This window comes from Magnolia sinica, chromosome 12, assembly GCF_029962835.1.
Source record: "Magnolia sinica isolate HGM2019 chromosome 12, MsV1, whole genome shotgun sequence".
In the NCBI taxonomy this organism is placed as follows: domain Eukaryota; kingdom Viridiplantae; phylum Streptophyta; class Magnoliopsida; order Magnoliales; family Magnoliaceae; genus Magnolia; species Magnolia sinica.
The window spans coordinates 10,594,214-10,613,566 of NC_080584.1; the positions used below are offsets into that span (position 1 = coordinate 10,594,214).

The 19,353-nt window shown below is 39.9% G+C and overlaps 1 non-coding gene across 1 annotated transcript; it reads right to left on the reverse strand.

The window, feature by feature from the left end:
* Positions 1 to 1,434: 1,434 nt before the first annotated feature.
* Positions 1,435 to 1,541, reverse strand: LOC131222051 (small nucleolar RNA R71). The gene has a single exon (XR_009159759.1). It is a non-coding gene; the product is annotated as a small nucleolar RNA R71 (small nucleolar RNA).
* Positions 1,542 to 19,353: the final 17,812 nt, after the last annotated feature.

Here is a 19,353-nt window from a genome sequence, read left to right on the forward strand (position 1 = left end):
CTTAAAAATCTCCTTGGCTAGATCATATCTTAGTCTAGTTCTAGTTCTACTTGGTTTCAGATAACGTACAGGTATCAGTCCCTGTGGATTCGACCTCGGTCTTACCGAGTTTATTACTACATCACAACCCTATACTTGGGGAGTGAACAAGTTTTTGGCGCCGTTGCCGGGGACTGACGGTTACGTTTTTCTGAAATTAATTAGTTTTAGAATTAGGTTAGGATTAGGATTTTACTAACTTTAGGTTAAAGGTTTTTTATTTTTAGAAGCTAACCTGTTTTCTTGTTTTGTAGGATCCTGAAATAACTTCTAAATTGGTAATCCCTTTCTAAATTCTCTATTTTTTCTGTTTTTAGAATTAAGGTTTAAATCTTAGAAATTTTCTAATTCTAGTATCCTCTCATCTGTAGGAAATAGAAACTAAGTTATTTCTTAATTAACTTTCTACTTTTATTTCTTTCTAATCTTAGAATTTAATTTGTTTCCTAATTTATTTTTAGAATTTTTGTTTAGAAACTAACCTTCCCATTTTGTAGGCCTTTAAGATAGAAATCTCTAATTCGGTACACTCCTTCTCTACTTTCTATTTTTCAGTTCTCTTTCAATAATTTACTTTCTAGTTTAGATCTTCCCTAATTTACTTTAGAAATTTCCACTTTCTTTTAAGAATACCTTCTTTTAGAAATTAATTTACTGTTATTTTTCTTTTAAAGGATCATTCTTCTCTTTTTAGAATCTAACTTATTTTTGTTTTATTTTGCAGGTTTTTAACTTAAGACTCCAATTTGGTAATTTCTTTCCAACTCTCTCTTTCTCTCTAGATTTTCTTTCCCTTTCTTAGGATTAGGTTTTTAATTGAGGGCTGCGAGTGTTTTCATGCCCAAGTGGGCCCGTGACGACACTCGACGTCTCTTGACTGAAGGAGGATTGGTTGAGGGGTTGACTATCCATCGCAGGACTAGACACCGCTCGAAATCCCCTGAGTTAACTAAAGTTATGGCTGAAGACCAACCTCCTCTACTCCCACCCAGGGTGGAGGATACCCAAGATGAGAATGAGGTGCAACAGGCACCCCCGCCTCGTACTTTACGAGATTATCTACAACCGGCGGGAGTAAGTATGCCCTCATGCATGATTTTTCCTGAAAACACAGGATAAATGGACATCAAGCCAGGAGTTATCCAACTCCTTCCCAAATTCCATGGACTTGAATCAGAAAGTCCATATTTACATTTGAAAGAGTTCGATGAGATTATAGCTACATTATGTTTTCCTAATGTATCTGAGGATACAATTAGGCTGAAACTCTTTCCTTTTTCCTTAAAAGAGAAAGCTAAGACGTGGTTACATTCACTTCGTCCTAGATCCATTGGCACATGGAACGACATGCAGAGGGAATTCATAAAAAAATTCTTCCCACATCATAAAACGATTACCCTCAGAAAAGCAATCATGAACTTTGCCCAAAAGGAAGATGAAACATTCTTCCAATGTTGGGAAATGTTCAAAGATTTGGTCAGTTCATGCCCACAACACGGATTTGAAATGTGGCGCATTACAAATTTTTTCTACGATGGACTGACATCTTCCATGTGCCAAATGGTCGAGACAATGTGTAATGGAGAGTTCATCAACAAAGATGTTGACGAGGTATGGGATTACCTCGATAGTCTCACTGAAAAAATACAATCATGGGACTATTACCCAATGGCGAACACCACGTCTAGGCCGACTCAATTAAAGGAAAAAGGTGGATTATATCTCTTGAAAGAAGATGATGATCTCAAGTGTAAAGTGACTACGCTCATAAGGAAAGTTGAGGCCATGGAAGGAAAGAAGGATAAGGTCAATGAAATTGTTTACGGCATCTGTGATTGCAACATTCACACAACTGAAAATTGTCCTACAATACCCGCCTTTCGAGGAGTGTTGAATGAACAAGCTAATGCCGTAAATAATTATCAAAGACCTTTTACTGGACCTAACTCCAACACATACAATCCTGGCTGAAAAAATCATCCAAACTTTAGTTGGAGGAATGGACAAACGGCGACTCCTCCAGGTTTCTTCAATCAAAATCCAAATCAAGTGAAACCTTAAGAGGAACCGGTTCAAAATCCCATATAAGAGCTGGCTCAGGCAATGCGGGGAATTACAGATTTTATGCAAAAGATAGACTCTCGTATGACGGTTATAGAAAAGGGGATGCTTCCTGCACAACCTCTCCCCAATCCTAAACCGCAGTACGAGAGTAATGATCCCAGCTCTTCAAATCAAATGGGGCATGCTAAATCCATCACCACTCTTAGGAGTGGGAAGATCATTGATAAAACTCTTCCGGTTAGGCCCGAAAAGCCTCAAGAACCAGAAAAGGACAACAATGATGAATCCAATGATGCCCCACAAAAAGTAGAACCGGAACTTCTAGAGAAGCCAGTTGCTCCATTCTCCCAACGGTTGGTTTCACCAAAACCTCTCTCTAACTCTCAGGATATCCTAGAGGTGTTGAAACAGGTGAAAGTCAACATTCCTCTACTTGATGTCATTAAACAGATACCTTCATATGCCAAATTCCTGAAAGACTTATGCACGACCAAAAGACAGAAAATTATTCAAAAGAAAATCTTCTTGACTGAGAAAGCGAGTGCCATCCTGAAGCAAGACGTGCCGCAGAAATTCAAGGATCCCGGTAGCCCAACCATATCATGTGCAATCGGGAACCATCGAATTGATCATGCACTTCTTGACTTAGGAGCGAGCGTCAATCTGATTCCCTACTCGGTATACAAACAGTTAGGTTTGGGTGAATTAAAACCCACCCTAACCACACTACAACTTGCTGATCGCTCTGTTCGTGTACCAAGAGGGATAATTGAGGATGTGTTAGTCCAGGTCGATAGATTTTACTACCCTGTAGATTTTATCATCCTGGACACCAAACCCATCAATAACATGAGCACTCAGATTCCCGTCATTCTTGGTCGCTCATTCCTTGCCACGTCAAATGCAATTATCAATTGCAGGAATGGTATCATGACTATGTCTTTTGGAAATTTGACATTGGAGTCAAACATTTTTTTCAATAACGGCAGCAACTCAGAGGATGATGACGATTTCCACGACATTAACATGATTGACTCTTTCGTGGAAGATACGACACCGCTGACCTCCGACCATCTGGAGACGTGCCTGGCCCACTCCCATGATTTTGATGATGACATGATTAGGGAGACGTGTGCCTTGCTTGATACTGCACCGGTACTTGAAGTTAACCAGTGGAGGCCACAATTTGAAGAATTGCCACAAACCGATGTAGTGCCTCTACCGTCTAACCTCAAGCCGCCGAAGCTTGACCTAAAACCTTTGCCCTCTGATTTGAAATATGCCTATTTAGGTCAAGATGAGACATACCCGGTGGTGATCTCTGCCCACCTGGAGAAAGAACAGGAGAGTATGCTTATATCTACTCTCATTGAGCATAAAGGAGCCCTGGGATGGACGATAGCGGACCTCAAGGGAATCGATCCCTCGATTTGTACTCACCGCATATATCTTGAGGATAATGCAAAAACCGCTTGGCAACCACAACGTAGACTAAATTCAAATATGAAGGAAGTGGTTAAGGCCGAGGTTCTTAAACTATTGGATGTGGGTATTATATACCTTATATCTGATAGTCAATGGGTGAGTCCAACTCAAGTGGTCCCTAAGAAGTATGGAATCACCATCGTAGCCAATGCTAATAATGAACTCGTGCCAACTAGAGTCACTACTGGTTGGAGAATGTGCATTGACTACAGGAAGTTGAATACCGTCACGAGGAAAGACCACTTTCCCTTACCATTCATTGATCAGATCTTGGAAAGGTTAGCTGGTCATTCCTATTATAGTTTCCTTGACGGGTATTCAGGTTATAACCAGATAGAGATAGCCCCTGAAGACCAGGAAAAGACCACATTCACATGTCCCTACGGCACCTTTGCCTATCGAAGGATGCCATTCGGACTATGTAATGCCCCTGCCACTTTTCAGCGATGTATGCTTAGTATCTTTTCTGATATGGTGGGGCAATCTCTAGAGGTCTTCATGGACGATTTCTCTGTTTACGGTCCATCTTTTAGCAAGTGCTTGGAAAGTCTTAAATGTGTGCTGAAAAGATGTGAAGAAAAGAACTTGGTACTTAATTGGGAGAAGTGCCATTTCATGGTTCAGAAGGGAATAGTCCTTGGGCATATCATCTCGTCCAAGGGAATCGAGGTAGATAAGGTAAAAATCGATCTTATCTCTAACCTACCCCCACCCAAGAACATCAGAGACGTGCGATCCTTCTTAGGACACGCAGGATTTTATAGGCGATTCATAAAAGACTTTAGTCTCCTCTCTCGTCCTTTATGTAATCTTCTTCAAAAGGATGCTCCGTACGAGTGGACTGAGCAATGCCAGGAAGCTTTCACCAAGCTTAAGGGCACGTTAACCACTGCACCTATCATGCAGCCACCCGACTGGAGCCTTCCTTTTGAGCTTATGTGTGACGCTTCTGATTATGCTCTTGGAGCGGTCCTAGGCCAGAGAAAAGATAAGCGGCCCTACATCATTCATTACGCAAGTAGAACTTTAAATTTTGCTCAGGTAAACTACTCGACTACGGAAAAGGAACTCTTAGCTGTAGTGTTCGCCTTGGACAAATTTAGGTCCTACTTGATCGGATCCAAGATCATTATCTACACAGATCATGCAACACTTAAGTATCTTCTTTCTAAGATGATTCTAAGCCTCGTTTGATACGATGGATCCTTCTACTCCAAGAATTTGATTTAGAAATTAAAGACAAAAAGGGAGTAGAGAACGTAGTGGCCGATCACCTTTCTCGCCTTAATACCTCTGATTCTCTTGAGGCGACCCATATAAATGATATGTTCCCTGATGAACAATTGTTCAGAATCTCCCATTCACCTTGGTTCACTGATATTGTCAATTATCTTGCTACAGGTGCCATACCGACACAGTGGACTGCGCAAGATAAGAAGAAATTCTTCACCGAGGTGCGCAACTTTTTCTGGGATGATCCTTACTTATTTAAATATTGCCCAGACCAAATCCTAAGGAGATGTGTACCAGACGATGAGCATCAAAGCGTCATCTCCTTTTGTCACTCACAGGCCTGTGGTGGTCACTTTTCTGCTAAAAAGACTACGGCCAAGATTCTGCAGTGTGGCTTTTACTGGCCCACTATGTTTAGGGACACTCATGAGTTTTGCAAAGCTTGTGAGCGTTGTCAGAAATTGGGAGCATTGTCCTGTCGAAATATGATGCCTTTGAATCCCATTCTTATCATTGAAGCATTTGATTGCTTGGGCATCGATTTCATGGGACCATTCCCCCAATCGTTTGGAAATCTGTATATTTTGCTCGCCGTGGATTATGTCACTAAATGGGTCGAAGCGATTCCATGTCGAACTAATGACCATCGCACGGTCATTAAATTCCTAAAAGAAAATATCCTTTCTCGATTCGGAACGCCTCGAGCCATCATTAGTGATGGGGGCGCACACTTTTGTAATAAACCATTTGAGAGCTTAATGAAGAAATACGGTATCTCTCATAAGGTGAGCACCCCATACCATCCACAGACAAGTGGACAAGCTGAGATTTCCAATAGGGAGATCAAACATATCCTAGAGAAAACGGTTAACCCTGATCGTAAGGATTGGTCAATCCGATTGACCGATGCCTTATGGGCATACCGTACTGCCTTTAAAACCCCTATTGGAATGTCTTCCTTTAGACTTGTCTATGGGAAAGCTTGTCACTTGCCTGTGGAGCTGGAACATAAAGCGTACTGGGCGATCAAAAATCTTAATTTCAATCTGGACAACGCTGGCTCGCTACGCAAACTTCAATTGAATGAACTTGAGGAAATCCGGAATGATGCATACGATAATTCGAGAATTTACAAGGACAAGATGAAAGCATTTCATGACTAACACATTTTGCGAAAATCATTCACGCCTGGTCAGAAGGTCCTTTTGTACAATTCTCGATTACATCTCTTTCCGGGTAAGCTTCGATCTCGTTGGACCGGCCCTTACATTGTTGTCACTGTTTTTCCATATGAGGCCGTTGAGATAAGAGATCCCGACAATGGCAAGGAGTTTAAAGTCAATGGACATCGATTGAAACCATTTGTCGAGAAATTTGATTCAGAGGACATGTCCATGCCTCTGACTGATCCTGTTTACCAGGATTGATCTCCTAGTCTGATGGAGGTATAGGTAGGTTTCCTGTTTTCTTAGGACTAGGGTAGTTACTTTATTTGTCTGGCTGAAGACAGTAAACTTAGCGCTCCTGGGAGGCAACCCAGTTCTTCATTTCATGTCATTTTTATCATTAGTCAGTTTAATGTTTGTGGGTAACATTACTGCAAACCCTCACGAGACTACAACTCGTCCACTAGGGGTAACCTAGGGGTTTAAAGGCTTGTTGCATACGCTAAATGCAATCGAGAGCACCTACGAAAGTGGTGTAGGTAGTATTTCATTTTTGTTATTTTTATATTTTATTTGGTCTCTCTCTTATGCTGACCCACTCTTACGTAGATATCTTTGGAAAGCCTCTTGATTCTTTCGTCCAAGTAATATCTTTCCATCACTCCTATTTTTCCGTTGTCTCATGTGCATTGCATGTCTATTTCTTTTTTACATTGGGGACAATGTAGATTTTTGGTTGGGGGTGGGAGATTAGGTTTCCTAATCAGTGTTTTCTTGGTCTTGAGCAAAAGTTGTGAAAATTTTTAATTTTTCAGAATTTCTGATGAATTCAAAGTGATTTTGATGGCCATCTAGGGTACTTAGAATTTCAAAATGCGTGATGTTGGTACTTCATGACTCTTGGATTCAGTTATCTATTAAATTTTACAGCTAAGTTTGAATTGTTAATCCATTTTTAGAATTTGTAAATATTGATTGAGTCATGAATTCGCAAGACACATCTCGCTTGCATGTCAAGGTTTCAGTCTGATATTAAAGGATTAACGTGGTAATCACTAAGCATGAACAGAACCGGCCTGAGAAAATTAAAAGGATTGGGCGAACAGTCTTTACCATAGGTTTGCTCCCTATAGGTGAGGACTCGATTCCCCATGAATGATATGTGAAAAAGATGGGTGTACAGTCTTTATCTTAGGTTTGCTCCCTGTAGGTGAGGATTTGATCCCTCTTCTTGGCGTTACTCCTAACTTCTTGGCGTTACTCCTAATGGAAAAAAAAAAAGAAGTTAAAAATTAAAAGAATAAAAAAAAAAAATAGGTGTAAGCCAAGTTGGGTTATCGTGATTTCTCTTATTTGTTACCAATGATATCCTTAAATATCAAGGTGAATCTTAATGTTGACAAGTCGAGATTGGACTATACACTCATGGAACTCAACATTTAAAATCGTTCAAATTAATGGATTAATATTTGAGCTTGATTATGAAGTTTACTGTGAACTTGATTTCAAGAGAAAGTAATGCCAACATTCATGAATCTGAGAATTCTCATATCTAGATTATTCTGCAAAAATCACTCGAGTTTTTTTGGAAATTGTTCTGTAATTCTCAACTTACTTTTCGCATATTTTGCTCGGGACTAGCAAAATGCTGGTTGGGGGTTGTGTTGAGGGTCAAATATTGCATATTAGACCCTAGTTATTACTTGGATCTACAAGCATAATTCCATTTAATGGCTGATTTAATCATGTTTGTGATGCAGGGCGTATCTACGAGCCTGGACTGGGAAAGGGTACTAAAAGCATGGATTTAACGCTCTAATGACACCAAAGCAAGGGACACACTCCGAAGAACCAAGACTGAAGAATTCACGCCAGGGATCTGAGAAAATTGAGAAACTGAAGCTCAAGTGGCCTGAAAAGTGTCCAGAATGCAAGATCATAGGGTACCCACCATCTGATCAGTTCAAAACTCCATACGTGGCCTGAGGACCGTAAATGAACCGTACACGTAAAGTTTCATCCATTGGATCCCTATAGAAGTGGCCCAACGGACAGATCAGCCCCTTTAATCGTTATGTGGGGCCTGCCTGATATCTGGATATGCTTCAAACTTGGGCTGGATGGTTTAAATGATATGACAGAATGGATGGACGGAACGGATTTCATGAATATATCAAAGTGGACCCTATGCAGCAGTGCGTGTACACCACGTACCGGACGGCTCGCTGTGCACCGAGAAGTTGAAGACGGTTAACAAGGCGTTGGCTGATTACAACTCAAAAACGGCAAAGCCGTCCGCTGTTTGCAACAGAGAGTTGCGGTTGAAGTCAGGTGGGCCACCATCATCGCAGATATCTCTAATCCGGGCCGTCCATTTGTTTCAGAAGGTAAAACCGACCGTACACATGAGGTTTTTCAAAACCTATGCTCGCATACACAGGAAAATACCGTTCAAACGCAGGTTGAACGACAATATGGAAAATCAGGTGGGCCGCTTCAGCGTCAATCCAAAACCGACTAGATCCGAACAGTTTTTTCGAGGAAAGTGCAATGGACGGTGTGGATTTCTCATATATGGTCGATCAATGCCCATCAGCCACGGCGCAAGAAGCCTTACGACGTCTCTGCTTCGCGACCAGATCTGCGGACGATCCTGGTGGGCCACGTAAACGATCTTTTCGGATGATCCGGTCCACCCCTCTTGATCAGGGTCAAAAACCGACCGGTCAATGCTCGTTTTCTTGATCTATGTTAACCGGACGGAAATCAATCCGCACCGCACCGTCCGCGGACTCTGTTGCACGATCCACGTTATAGATGGTTGTGGGCTCCTATCTTCAAGGTGATTGAAGATCTACATCGTCCATCTTGTAGGGATGAGGGACTAGACCAAACCCTAGAAGATCTTTCACCGATCAGCAAGATCAGCAAGGGTGGAATGCATCGTCTAAATCCCTGCGTAAACAAAGGTTCCGCAGGAGGCTTTGCGTAAACAGACTTGCGGAGGACGTTTCACCGTCAGCAAAGCCCTTTTAAAACAGGGAGTTGGAGGCAGTGGAAGGTCTCTCGTTTTTGGCTTTGACGAAGGAAGAGAAACGGAGGAAGAAGACAGGGAGCTACGGTTAGGATTCAAGGAAGAAAAAACGGAGAGAGAAAGAGAGCAGGGACCGTGTTCTTTGGAGGAGATCAGCGCTCGTTTTGGGGACGTGTGGAGGAAGGAGGGTGGTTTCTGCTATCCACGGCTGGAGAGAGAGAGCACAGAAGCAGCAGGTGGGATTCCTGCTAGACGTGGCTGGAGAAAACAGAAGGAGAAAAGGCTGAGGAGATAGGAAGAAAGAGGTTTTCCTTTTTCTTTTTCTTTTATTTTATTTCTTTCCTTTAATGTTTTTTTTCTTCTTCTTCTTTTTAATTGGAATTTAGCCCATATCATGCTCGGCTAAACCTCTTAGCTAGGGCTAAGAGGTGAAGCCTGTAGCGAGATGGGAGACACTATTTCCTGCTTTTCATGAACTGAACTTGGTTTTGAGTTGATTATTAAAAGAATATTTACTCAGTCTTTAATGGTCTGTTGTGACTGAAATTACAGTGGGTTTGCAATGGCTTTGAATATCTCTTTTTCTCTTTTGATGTTTATGACGTCAGGAGGCCCTGTTGTTCACCATCGTCTCCTGGGCATGGTTGGATGATAGTACTCTTCCTAACTTTCATGTACTTTCGATTGGTTGGCAATTAGTTTAATCCCGTTATTTACTTTGTCTCCTGGGCATGGTTAGATGATGGAATCCATTCTAATTCATATACCTTTCATCTCTTGAAAATCAGATCAAGTAAGTTCAGTTTGAATTCCATAATCCTTGATGCAGGCATAAGATCTCCCTGATCTCTACAAGTGGATCCTCTGAATCCCTAGTTTCCTTCCTCTGAATTCCTTAAAGTTTTAGATAATTATTCCACAATTGTTTCTTAAAAATCTCCTTGGCTAGATCATATCTTAGTCTAGTTCTAGTTCTACTTGGTTTCAGATAACGTACAGGTATCAGTCCCTATGGATTCGACCTCGGTCTTACCGAGTTTATTACTACATCACAACCCTATACTTGGGGAGTGAACAAATTGCCTAAAGAACACTTTTTACTTTTTAGGTAATTCGGCTGGAACAAGTGGATGACAACATGTTCAATTTCCTGTTTGACCTGCTCAAACAAGTGGATGACAACATGTTGAAGCAATATGGAAAAAGTATAATGATTAGTAAATCAGTTGTTTTTGTCATTCCATTGAATTTCAGATGTTCCAATTGTGCAACTATACAGTTCCTTGTTTGATATTTATTTGTCAACACATCAATGAACAATATCTTCAATAGGATGTATCAATAATACAAGTAGGCACTAATTTTGAGTAGGGAGGCAAACCCAAATTTACAAATGTCATGTGAGACTCAACCATGGATAGATTTTCAACTAGCATCAAGTTCAGATTTGGTGTTGTAGAAAGTCACATGATCCACTACTTCCTGCTCAATTTCTAGTTTGCCCTGCTCAATTTCTAGTTTGCCCCGCTCAATTTCTAGTTTGCCCCGCTGAATTTATAGTTTGCCCTACTCAATTTCATGTTTGCCCCGCTCAATTTTTAGTTTGCCCCGCTCAATTTCATGTTTGCCCCGCTCAATTTCTAGTTTACCCCGCTCAATTTCATGTTTGCCCCGCTTAATTTCATGTTTACCCCGCTCAATTTCATGTTTGCCCCGCTCAATTTCTAGTTTGCCCCGCTCAATTTCATGTTTACCCCGCTCAATTTCTAGTTTGCCCCGCTCAATTTTTAGTTTCCCCCGCTCAATTTTCAGTTTGCCCCGCTCAATTTCATGTTTGCCCCGCTGAATTTCTAGTTTGCCCCGTTGAATTTCTTGTTTGCCCCGCTGAAATTCGTGTTTGCCCCGCTCAATTTCTTGTATGCCCCATTGAAATTCATGTTTGCCCCGCTCAATTTCTAGTTTGGCCTGCTAAAATTCGTGTTTGCCCTGCTCAATTTCATGCTAGGATCGCTCAATTTAATGTTTGTTCATCTTAATTTCATGGTAGATAAGGTCAATTTAATGTTTGCCTCGATAAATATAATGCTAGGATTGCCGAATTTAATATTTGCCTAACTCAATATTATCCTATGCTCGCTCAATTTACAGTTTGCCCATTCAATATTCATGCAATGCTCGCTCGATTTAATGTTTACCCCGCTAAATTTTATGTTTGCCCCACTCAATTTTCAGTTTGCCCCACTCATTTTCTAGGTTACCCCGCTGAATTTCCAGTTTGTCCTACTTATTTTAGGCACAAACAATGAAATTATATTAAAATTTACTCAATTCTAACAATGACTTGATTGACAAGACAAGAATAATGGAATTGTTCTAGACATTATAAAATGAAAAACCATTGTTGTCAAATGCAATCACATATGTGCATACTATGGATCACATCTCAAATACCATCATGGCATATGCAATCTCAACAAGTACGCCATGACATACTTTGATATGCAACTAATATGCAATCACATATGTGAGTACGTGATGCCATATTGTATATGCAATCACATATTTCTCAACAGTCAGAAATATGACCATTGGGAGCAATCTTTTTTATTTTTTTTGCAATGTGGGACACTTTTGCTTATAAATAGGCACTCATATCCCCTCCATTTTCATTATTCTTGACTCTAAAGCTCTCATTCTTTCTCTCTTACTCTAATCTCTCTACAACTATTTCAAGTTTCTCCCTATTACTTTTCATTTCCCATTTACAAATTCGAACATTTCCAAGACCATTCAAGATTCAAGAATACCATCCAAGATGAAGATTCATCATTCGAGTATCCAAGATCGAGCTTCAAATTTAAAGTTTAAAGTTGAAGCGTTCAACCATCGAAGATCAAGATTCAACAATTAAGATCATTTCATTTCTTCCCTTTTCTTTTATAGTTTTATTTCTCATTCACTCATTCATAGGCAAGTCTTCCCTTATTTTTTAGATTTTTTTAAAGGTTACATTGCCTTTTAAGGTTACATTCTCTACGGTGTCTTAATGTTTTGTTTCTTTCTTTTTTTTTTTCTTTTTTTTTTTGTTTTGTTTTACTTTATTTATTTTTGCATCAGGTGTGAAGAAGAAAGTTGATAAAGTAATAGTACTTGTGGGGAAAAGAAAGGAGAAAATGCCCACAGACATTTGGCAACTGATTACAACCGTAGCCATAGATTGTCGATAATATTGACTATATTTCGATAATATCGAAGATGAATGCCAAATTGGCCAGCAACAAAACTTGAAAAATGGATAAATTTTCGATATTATCGACATATGTTCGATAATATCGAGCATAAGTCATCGATAATATCGAGACATGATCAATAGTATCGATAACTAATATCGAGAAAGTACCGTAGTCCTATGGCTACGGATTATAACCGTAGCAATAAGTAGCGTCGATATATCGACGACCTTTCGATATTATCGAAAAGGTCCATTAACTGTCCAGTGTGTTTGCCTAAAAATCCTGCAATTTTTGATACACTATAGCTACGGATTATAACCGTAGCCATAACCGCAGCCAGACTGCACCGCGGTAGTCTTTTTTATTTTGTTGCTTATGTGGGTCCCATCATGAGGTCTGTATTATATCCAAACCATCCATCTATTTGGAGAGATCATATTAAGGCTTGAGACGAAAAATAAGATAGATCTAAATATCAAGTGCACCACACTGTAAAAGGCAGTGGGGAATTGAACGTCTACCATTGAAACCCTTTTAGGGGTTACAGAAATTTTGGATCATTATGAAATTTTTTTTTCCTCTTCATCCAGGTCTTTGTGACCCTATGAATGAACTTAGATGGGGAGGATTTCTCACAAACATCACAGTGGGCCCCCTAAAAGTTTTTAATGGTCGACGCTCATTCAACACTGTTTTTGTAATGTGGTACATTTGAGATGTGGATATAACTCATGTTTGGTCTCGTATCATAAAATATATGGACGGCATGGATGAAGAGCATACATCATGCTGGGGCCCACAGACCACCGACCATCCGCCGTTGGCTGGTGGCAGGTAGAGTACCCAATCCGTTTCCGTGAAAGGAGGGGTATTTTTGTCCTGAAATTCAGTATCCGCATGTGGAGGTCTAAGTTGCAAAACAAGGTTTGTCTTCTTTCATAAAAACAGTTGGCTAAAAGGTGGGGTCCACGGTCCTAAATTTCTCAATCTAATTCCAAGCTTTCCATTCTTCCCAAACATGGGTGTAATTGGCACATGAATCTCATCCCACCTAATCTTCCCAAACATGGGGTGGAATTGGCACATGAATCTCATCCCACCTAATCCCTTATAATCTCACTGCCCAAACAAGCCCTAAAGTGACGTCACCAAGTTATGTGAGCCCCAACATGATGTATGTGTTGTATCCACACCGTCCATATATTTGTAGATATCATTTTAAGGCATGAGCCAAAGAATTAGATAGATCGAAAGGTTTAGTAGACCCCACCATAGAAAAGAGTGAGAGGAGTGACGCTCACCGTTGAAACCTTCCTATTGTCCACCGGGATGTTTATTTGAGATCCAACCACATGAAAAAAAGGTAAAACACAAATATCAGCTTGATCGAAAATTCACGTAGCCCTTATAAGTTTTTAACGGTGGGCGTCACTCTCGACACTGTTTTCTGTGGTGGGGTCCACTTGAGCATTGGATCTGACCCATTTTTTAGCTCATTCCCTAAAATGATCTTCCAAATGGATGGACGGTGTGGATACAAAACATACATCATGGTGGGCCCACAGAAGTCGTGACGTCACTTTAGTACTCAGTTTCCCTACTAAAACCCGTCAGTAGCCGATCCGTGTCCTCTGGCATAGCACTGGGCTTGATACGGCCACCCATAACTTTCCCTCGAAGTTCCTGCACCGGGATTCTAAGTGAGTCCCACTGTGATGTTTGTGATAAATACACACCGTCATTCGTTTTGGGAGGTCATTTCAGGACATGCGACCAAAAATTTACTTTGAGAGTTCATTTTAAGACATGAGGTAAAATGAAGTGTATCCAAAACTCAAATGAGTTGTGCTAGAGGAAAGAAACCGTGTAGATTTAGCGACCACCTCTTGGAACATTGATACGCCCACAAAGTTTCATATCAAACGAATTTTTGGGTGTTTTCACTTCATCATAGTGGGAAGGACTTATACACAGTTTGGATGGCATATAAATATCAATGTAGATCCCAAGAAGGTTTCAATGGTATAAAACTCTTTCTTGTCTGGCGTACTTGAATTTTGGATCCACCTCATTTTTAGTAGCTTATCCTAAAATGAGCACCCACAGTGGATGGATGGTGTGAATTTCTCACAAACGTAGGAACTTGCCAAAGGCTTTAGGAGGACATACGAGTCCTACATTTTTAGGGATCATTTTTATGGCACGAGCTCGAATTTTAGAAATATCCAAAGCTCAAATAGACCACACCAAGTGACATCCACCATTGAAATCTTTCTAACGGTAACTGACGTCTATTTGTCATCCAAGTTGTTCCTTAGGTTAAAAAGATATGATGAAGAGAAAATATAAATATAAATCTGGATGACTCTGGATCAGCCCGTGGCACCACTTGAATACTTGCACTAGTATGAAACAAAGGATAATAGGGATGCAGGTGTTGGCCCGAGAGCCTCTGATGCCTAAGTCAAGCAGGTAGGGTTGTCATGGGAATAGTGCTTAAGGATAAAGGTTTGTTTATGCATACCTTTCTCCCAAATCATGGGGTGTATTTATAGGACGCTTAGATGGATTGCGTATCTTAGCAGGATCTGTCGGATATGCAGAATGATTTGAATTTGAGTAGGGATTTGTTTATGAGAATATCTCTGAATCCACATCGATCAGCATAATTTTCGGTTAATTATTGTCGGGTATCTCAGCTTGGTGTGATTTGAGATTTCATTTGAATTTTCCTCATCCTATGTCGAGATTGGATAGATAAGCTCGGGAGTTCAATACTTGCTTATTTGCTATGTCTTTGAGTAGCTTGGGTCAGCAAATATGTCGTTTATCTTAGCGTAGTCCTTGAGCATCAACTCGGCATTCACCTTCACGCCGGCTCACTTGTATGACTGCCATGTAGGTATTTCCAGAAACCCTACTAAGGCAATTTCTCGCCAATCATCAATGTCACCTTGGTCCTCATATAATGTGTGTGTCCCATGCAATGTTCGAATTATCTATGATATTATTGAAATATCTCCGATATTATCTTTATCTCTACCTCAGCAACACCGATAACATTGGTAGTGAAAACCAATAACGTTGGTAGTATTAGAAATTCCAAGTATTAGCAATGTATCGCTAAGTATTGCCAACGTATCAATATCGCTAATGCAATCGCCAATATTTTCAATTATGTAAATTCTAAGTGTTGCTTGTGTTTCCAATGTGCCAGTGCATCAATATCGCCAATGTTTTCGACTATATAAAATTTAGGTAATACTTGTATCATAAGTGTATCGACGATATTTAAATAATATCACCAACGTATTGATAACATAAAAATTTTGTTTATTATAATTTTTTCATGGGCACATGGTTGTATGTAGTGTTTAATTTGTCATTTACAATATTTATAATATCTCGATATTATCGATATTGCAACATGCGCGATATTATCGATATCGCACCATGCGCAATATTGAACCACAAACTTTCGTTTCCTTTCCAATTGTTGATGATTTCTTGGTGAAAGATCATATGTTGTTGATATTTTACAATATCGATGGATGTTTGAATGGTTAAATAGGCCGGTTGGTATGATTGGATTGGTTTCTTACTTTAAAGTCCATTTTACAATATATATATATATATATATATATATATATATATATATATATATATATATATATATATATATATATATATATATATATAAATTTTTAAATATGCATGTACATTTTAACATCTCATAAAGTTTCACTGAAAATTCCTCCATTTTTCCCAAATTTCCTCACATTTCCAATTATCAACAATATCGATATTATTTTTATATCCCTGCCCAGCGAAACTTGTAGCGATACCGATACTTCGAACACTGGTCCCATGTAGCAGGTCAGTTTGATTTTACCCACAACAAACTTTGTCAAAATCTTCTATGAACCTGAAGAGGTTTTCAACTATACCCTTTCAATATACATTATTTACTAGGGTGTAGTTTACTTGAGCTTTGGATGTGTCTAAATTTAGGGCTCATGTCCTAAAATGATATGGAAAACATACAGGCAGCGTAGATAAGACACATACATCACGGTTGGCCTCACAGAGCTTACCCAATATGCCTGACAATCCACTCCAAGGAAGTGCCCATGAAAAATCCACTCCGTCCATCAGTTTTACAACCTCACAAATATTAGAGTGGCAAGATCCAAAACACAGGCACATGAACAATAGCAAACAATGAAAATGAAAATGCCCGCATAACCTTCCTGGACAATGATTTTCACATGCCATTTAAACCGATCACTCGGTTATTCCAATGGGATACCTGTAGGAACATGTATCATCCGGATCCAAAACATCTAAACCCCACAAAGTTTCCCTAGTGGACGTTCAATCCATGTTGTTTTATGGAGCGTGGTCCACCTAACTTTTGAATTTGCCTTCTTTTTTGAATCATGTGATATTGTGAACTTGAGAAACTGATGGACGGAGTGGATTTTTGATGTGCATCTATGTAGGTTATAAATAGCTTCCCACAACTTGAGCTCTTTGAGGATGAGGATTGGGTACTACCTAAAGCTCAGTCTAGGGTTATGAGGGGCCACTGTGACGCATGGGTTTATCAATATTGTACATCCGTTTTCCATATTATTTTAAGATATAAACTAAAGAAAATGAGGGAGATCCAAGGCTCAAGTGGACCACATCACAGGAAGTAGTGATAATAAGGACGCCCACACTTTCACATGGCCTATACTAAGGATGTGTTTAGTAAAACTTAAATTTAAAATTTATTAATGAAAAATGCTATATTTAGTGATTTTGGTAATTCGCAACGTTTGGTAATCAGAAGATATTCAATGCTTAATTGAAAAAATCACTTAAATTTTATGGGATTTTTTCACCCACCTTCAAATTTAGGAATTTTTCTTTATAAATGGCCATCTTTGAGGCAATTTTTGGATAAACACATGCTTTCAAAATATTTCTCGCGATAGACATTCAGCCACCTACCGTTATGTATACGATTTCTGATCATATTTTTCAAAACTACAAAACTGCCCTCGAGTCTTTATCGTTCAAGAAAGCCTCTCTTCATCCCTCATTTGGTAAAAGAGTAGAGTTGGGCACAAGTTGAGTGGAGTCTTCCCGTCTCGGCAGGCTCAACTCCATCCCGACTCGGCAGGCTCAACTCATCTGACTTGTTCAGACCTGATTCGACCTGAACCAAGTGGGTGAGTCAATTCGAAACTTCACCCAATCCAAATTCAAACCGAGTCAAGTTTGGCTCATCTAGGAACTCGATTGGACTAACCCAAAATCCAACTCAATCTGAAACTTGACTTAACTTAGGTTTGGATAGTGTGTGCGTGTATCTAAATCTAATCTAACCCACCCGCTATACCCTTCCCAACTCGGTGTTGACTCAACCCGACTTTGATACTGGTGACCGGGTCAGACTCGGTCCGGGTTAGTCCAGGCTAGACCCACACTCGGATTGGGTTAGGCATGATGGACTCGGTATCAAGTCGAGTCGAGTTCTTGTTAGGTCTATTTTGAAATCGAGTTGGGTCCGGTCGAGTGAGCCCTAACTCGGACCGACTCGACTCGATGCCCAGCTTTATAAAAGAGTGCGGATAGTCTGTGTTGAAGTCACGAGAAATTCCAATGTTGTCGCTTCTCATTGGTCTATGCCATTTCCATGGCTCTAGCTAACAAGATACTTTGGATTTCTCCATCCAAGGTAAATTGCTAACTACACAAGACTACTTTTAAGGTGTAATACTTTTTTATGTCCCTCTATAATTTTTGTGTTAGATCTATACCATCCATAAAATTTTCCAGATAATTCCAGAGCATGAACCCAAAAACGAGGTACATCCAAAGCCCAAATTGATCACACCACAGAAAGAGCAGTGGGGATTAAACAAACTACCGTTGAAACTTTCCTACACCAATTGTGAGCCTTATTTTCCATATTAAGTGTTCATAAGATCACACGTGCCTGATGATGAAGTTCAAATAAAAATATCAGCTTGATCGGAGCTTTATGTGGGCCCAAGAAGTTTTCAATGGTAACATCAATTCCTACTGTCTTTAGTGGTGTGGTCCACTTTAGCTTTGGATCTGCATTTGGGTTCATATCCCACAATGATATGAAAAAAATGAATGGATAATGTGGATCTAAGAAACACATCATTGTGGGCTCATGTAAAATTCACACCTAAAGAAATTTAGTTGCTTGCACAAGTGCTAGATTCATGAAACCCAGGTGGGGACTAAAGGTTCAACAAATGCTGCTAATGGGATGACGGGGGCCTTTACTAAAAATGCCACCTTCTGAGATGGAGAACCACACACTGGCTTATTTACCACTCCAGTATATTTCGATGGACCATTATATATGATTCGATCAGGCTCTGAATAATCAAGAATCCCTATAACTCATAAATCTCGAAAAGGATTAACAAGTAATCGAAAAGATTTTTTTTTCCTGATAAGAAATCAGTTCAGTGTGGTGAGGGGAGTGGATTAAGTTAGACCCTGGCCTCACCCAAGACGATGCAGCTAGGGCTGTCAACGGGCTGGGCCTAGAGTGGGTCTCGGCCCATATTTTGAACTGTTCGAGTCAGGCCGTCAGGCCGGCCCTATTCAAAATTCTAATTTTTCAAGCCCAACCCCAACCCATTGACACCCCTAGGTTCAGACCTTACCGTGGGGCCCACCTTGATGTGTGTATTCTATATCCACTATGTCCATCCATTTTTTGGGATCATTTTAAAGCATGATACCAAAATGGAAGGCCCAATTATCAGGTGGACCATAATCCAGGAAACAATACTGATTGAACCATTAAAAACTTCTTAGGGCTTACCTTAATGTTTTGTAGTTTTTATTTGCCATCCAATCTGTTGATAAGTTCACATAATCTTGGATGAAGACAAAGGACAAACACCAGCTTGATCCAAAACTTATGTGGCCTATTAATGGTCAATCACCACTATTTCCTATGGTATGGTCTACCAGATAATTAGATTTGCTTCTCTCTCTCTCTAATGCACTAAAATGATCAGGAAAAACATACAGACGGAAGGAGTGGATACAGAGAATACAC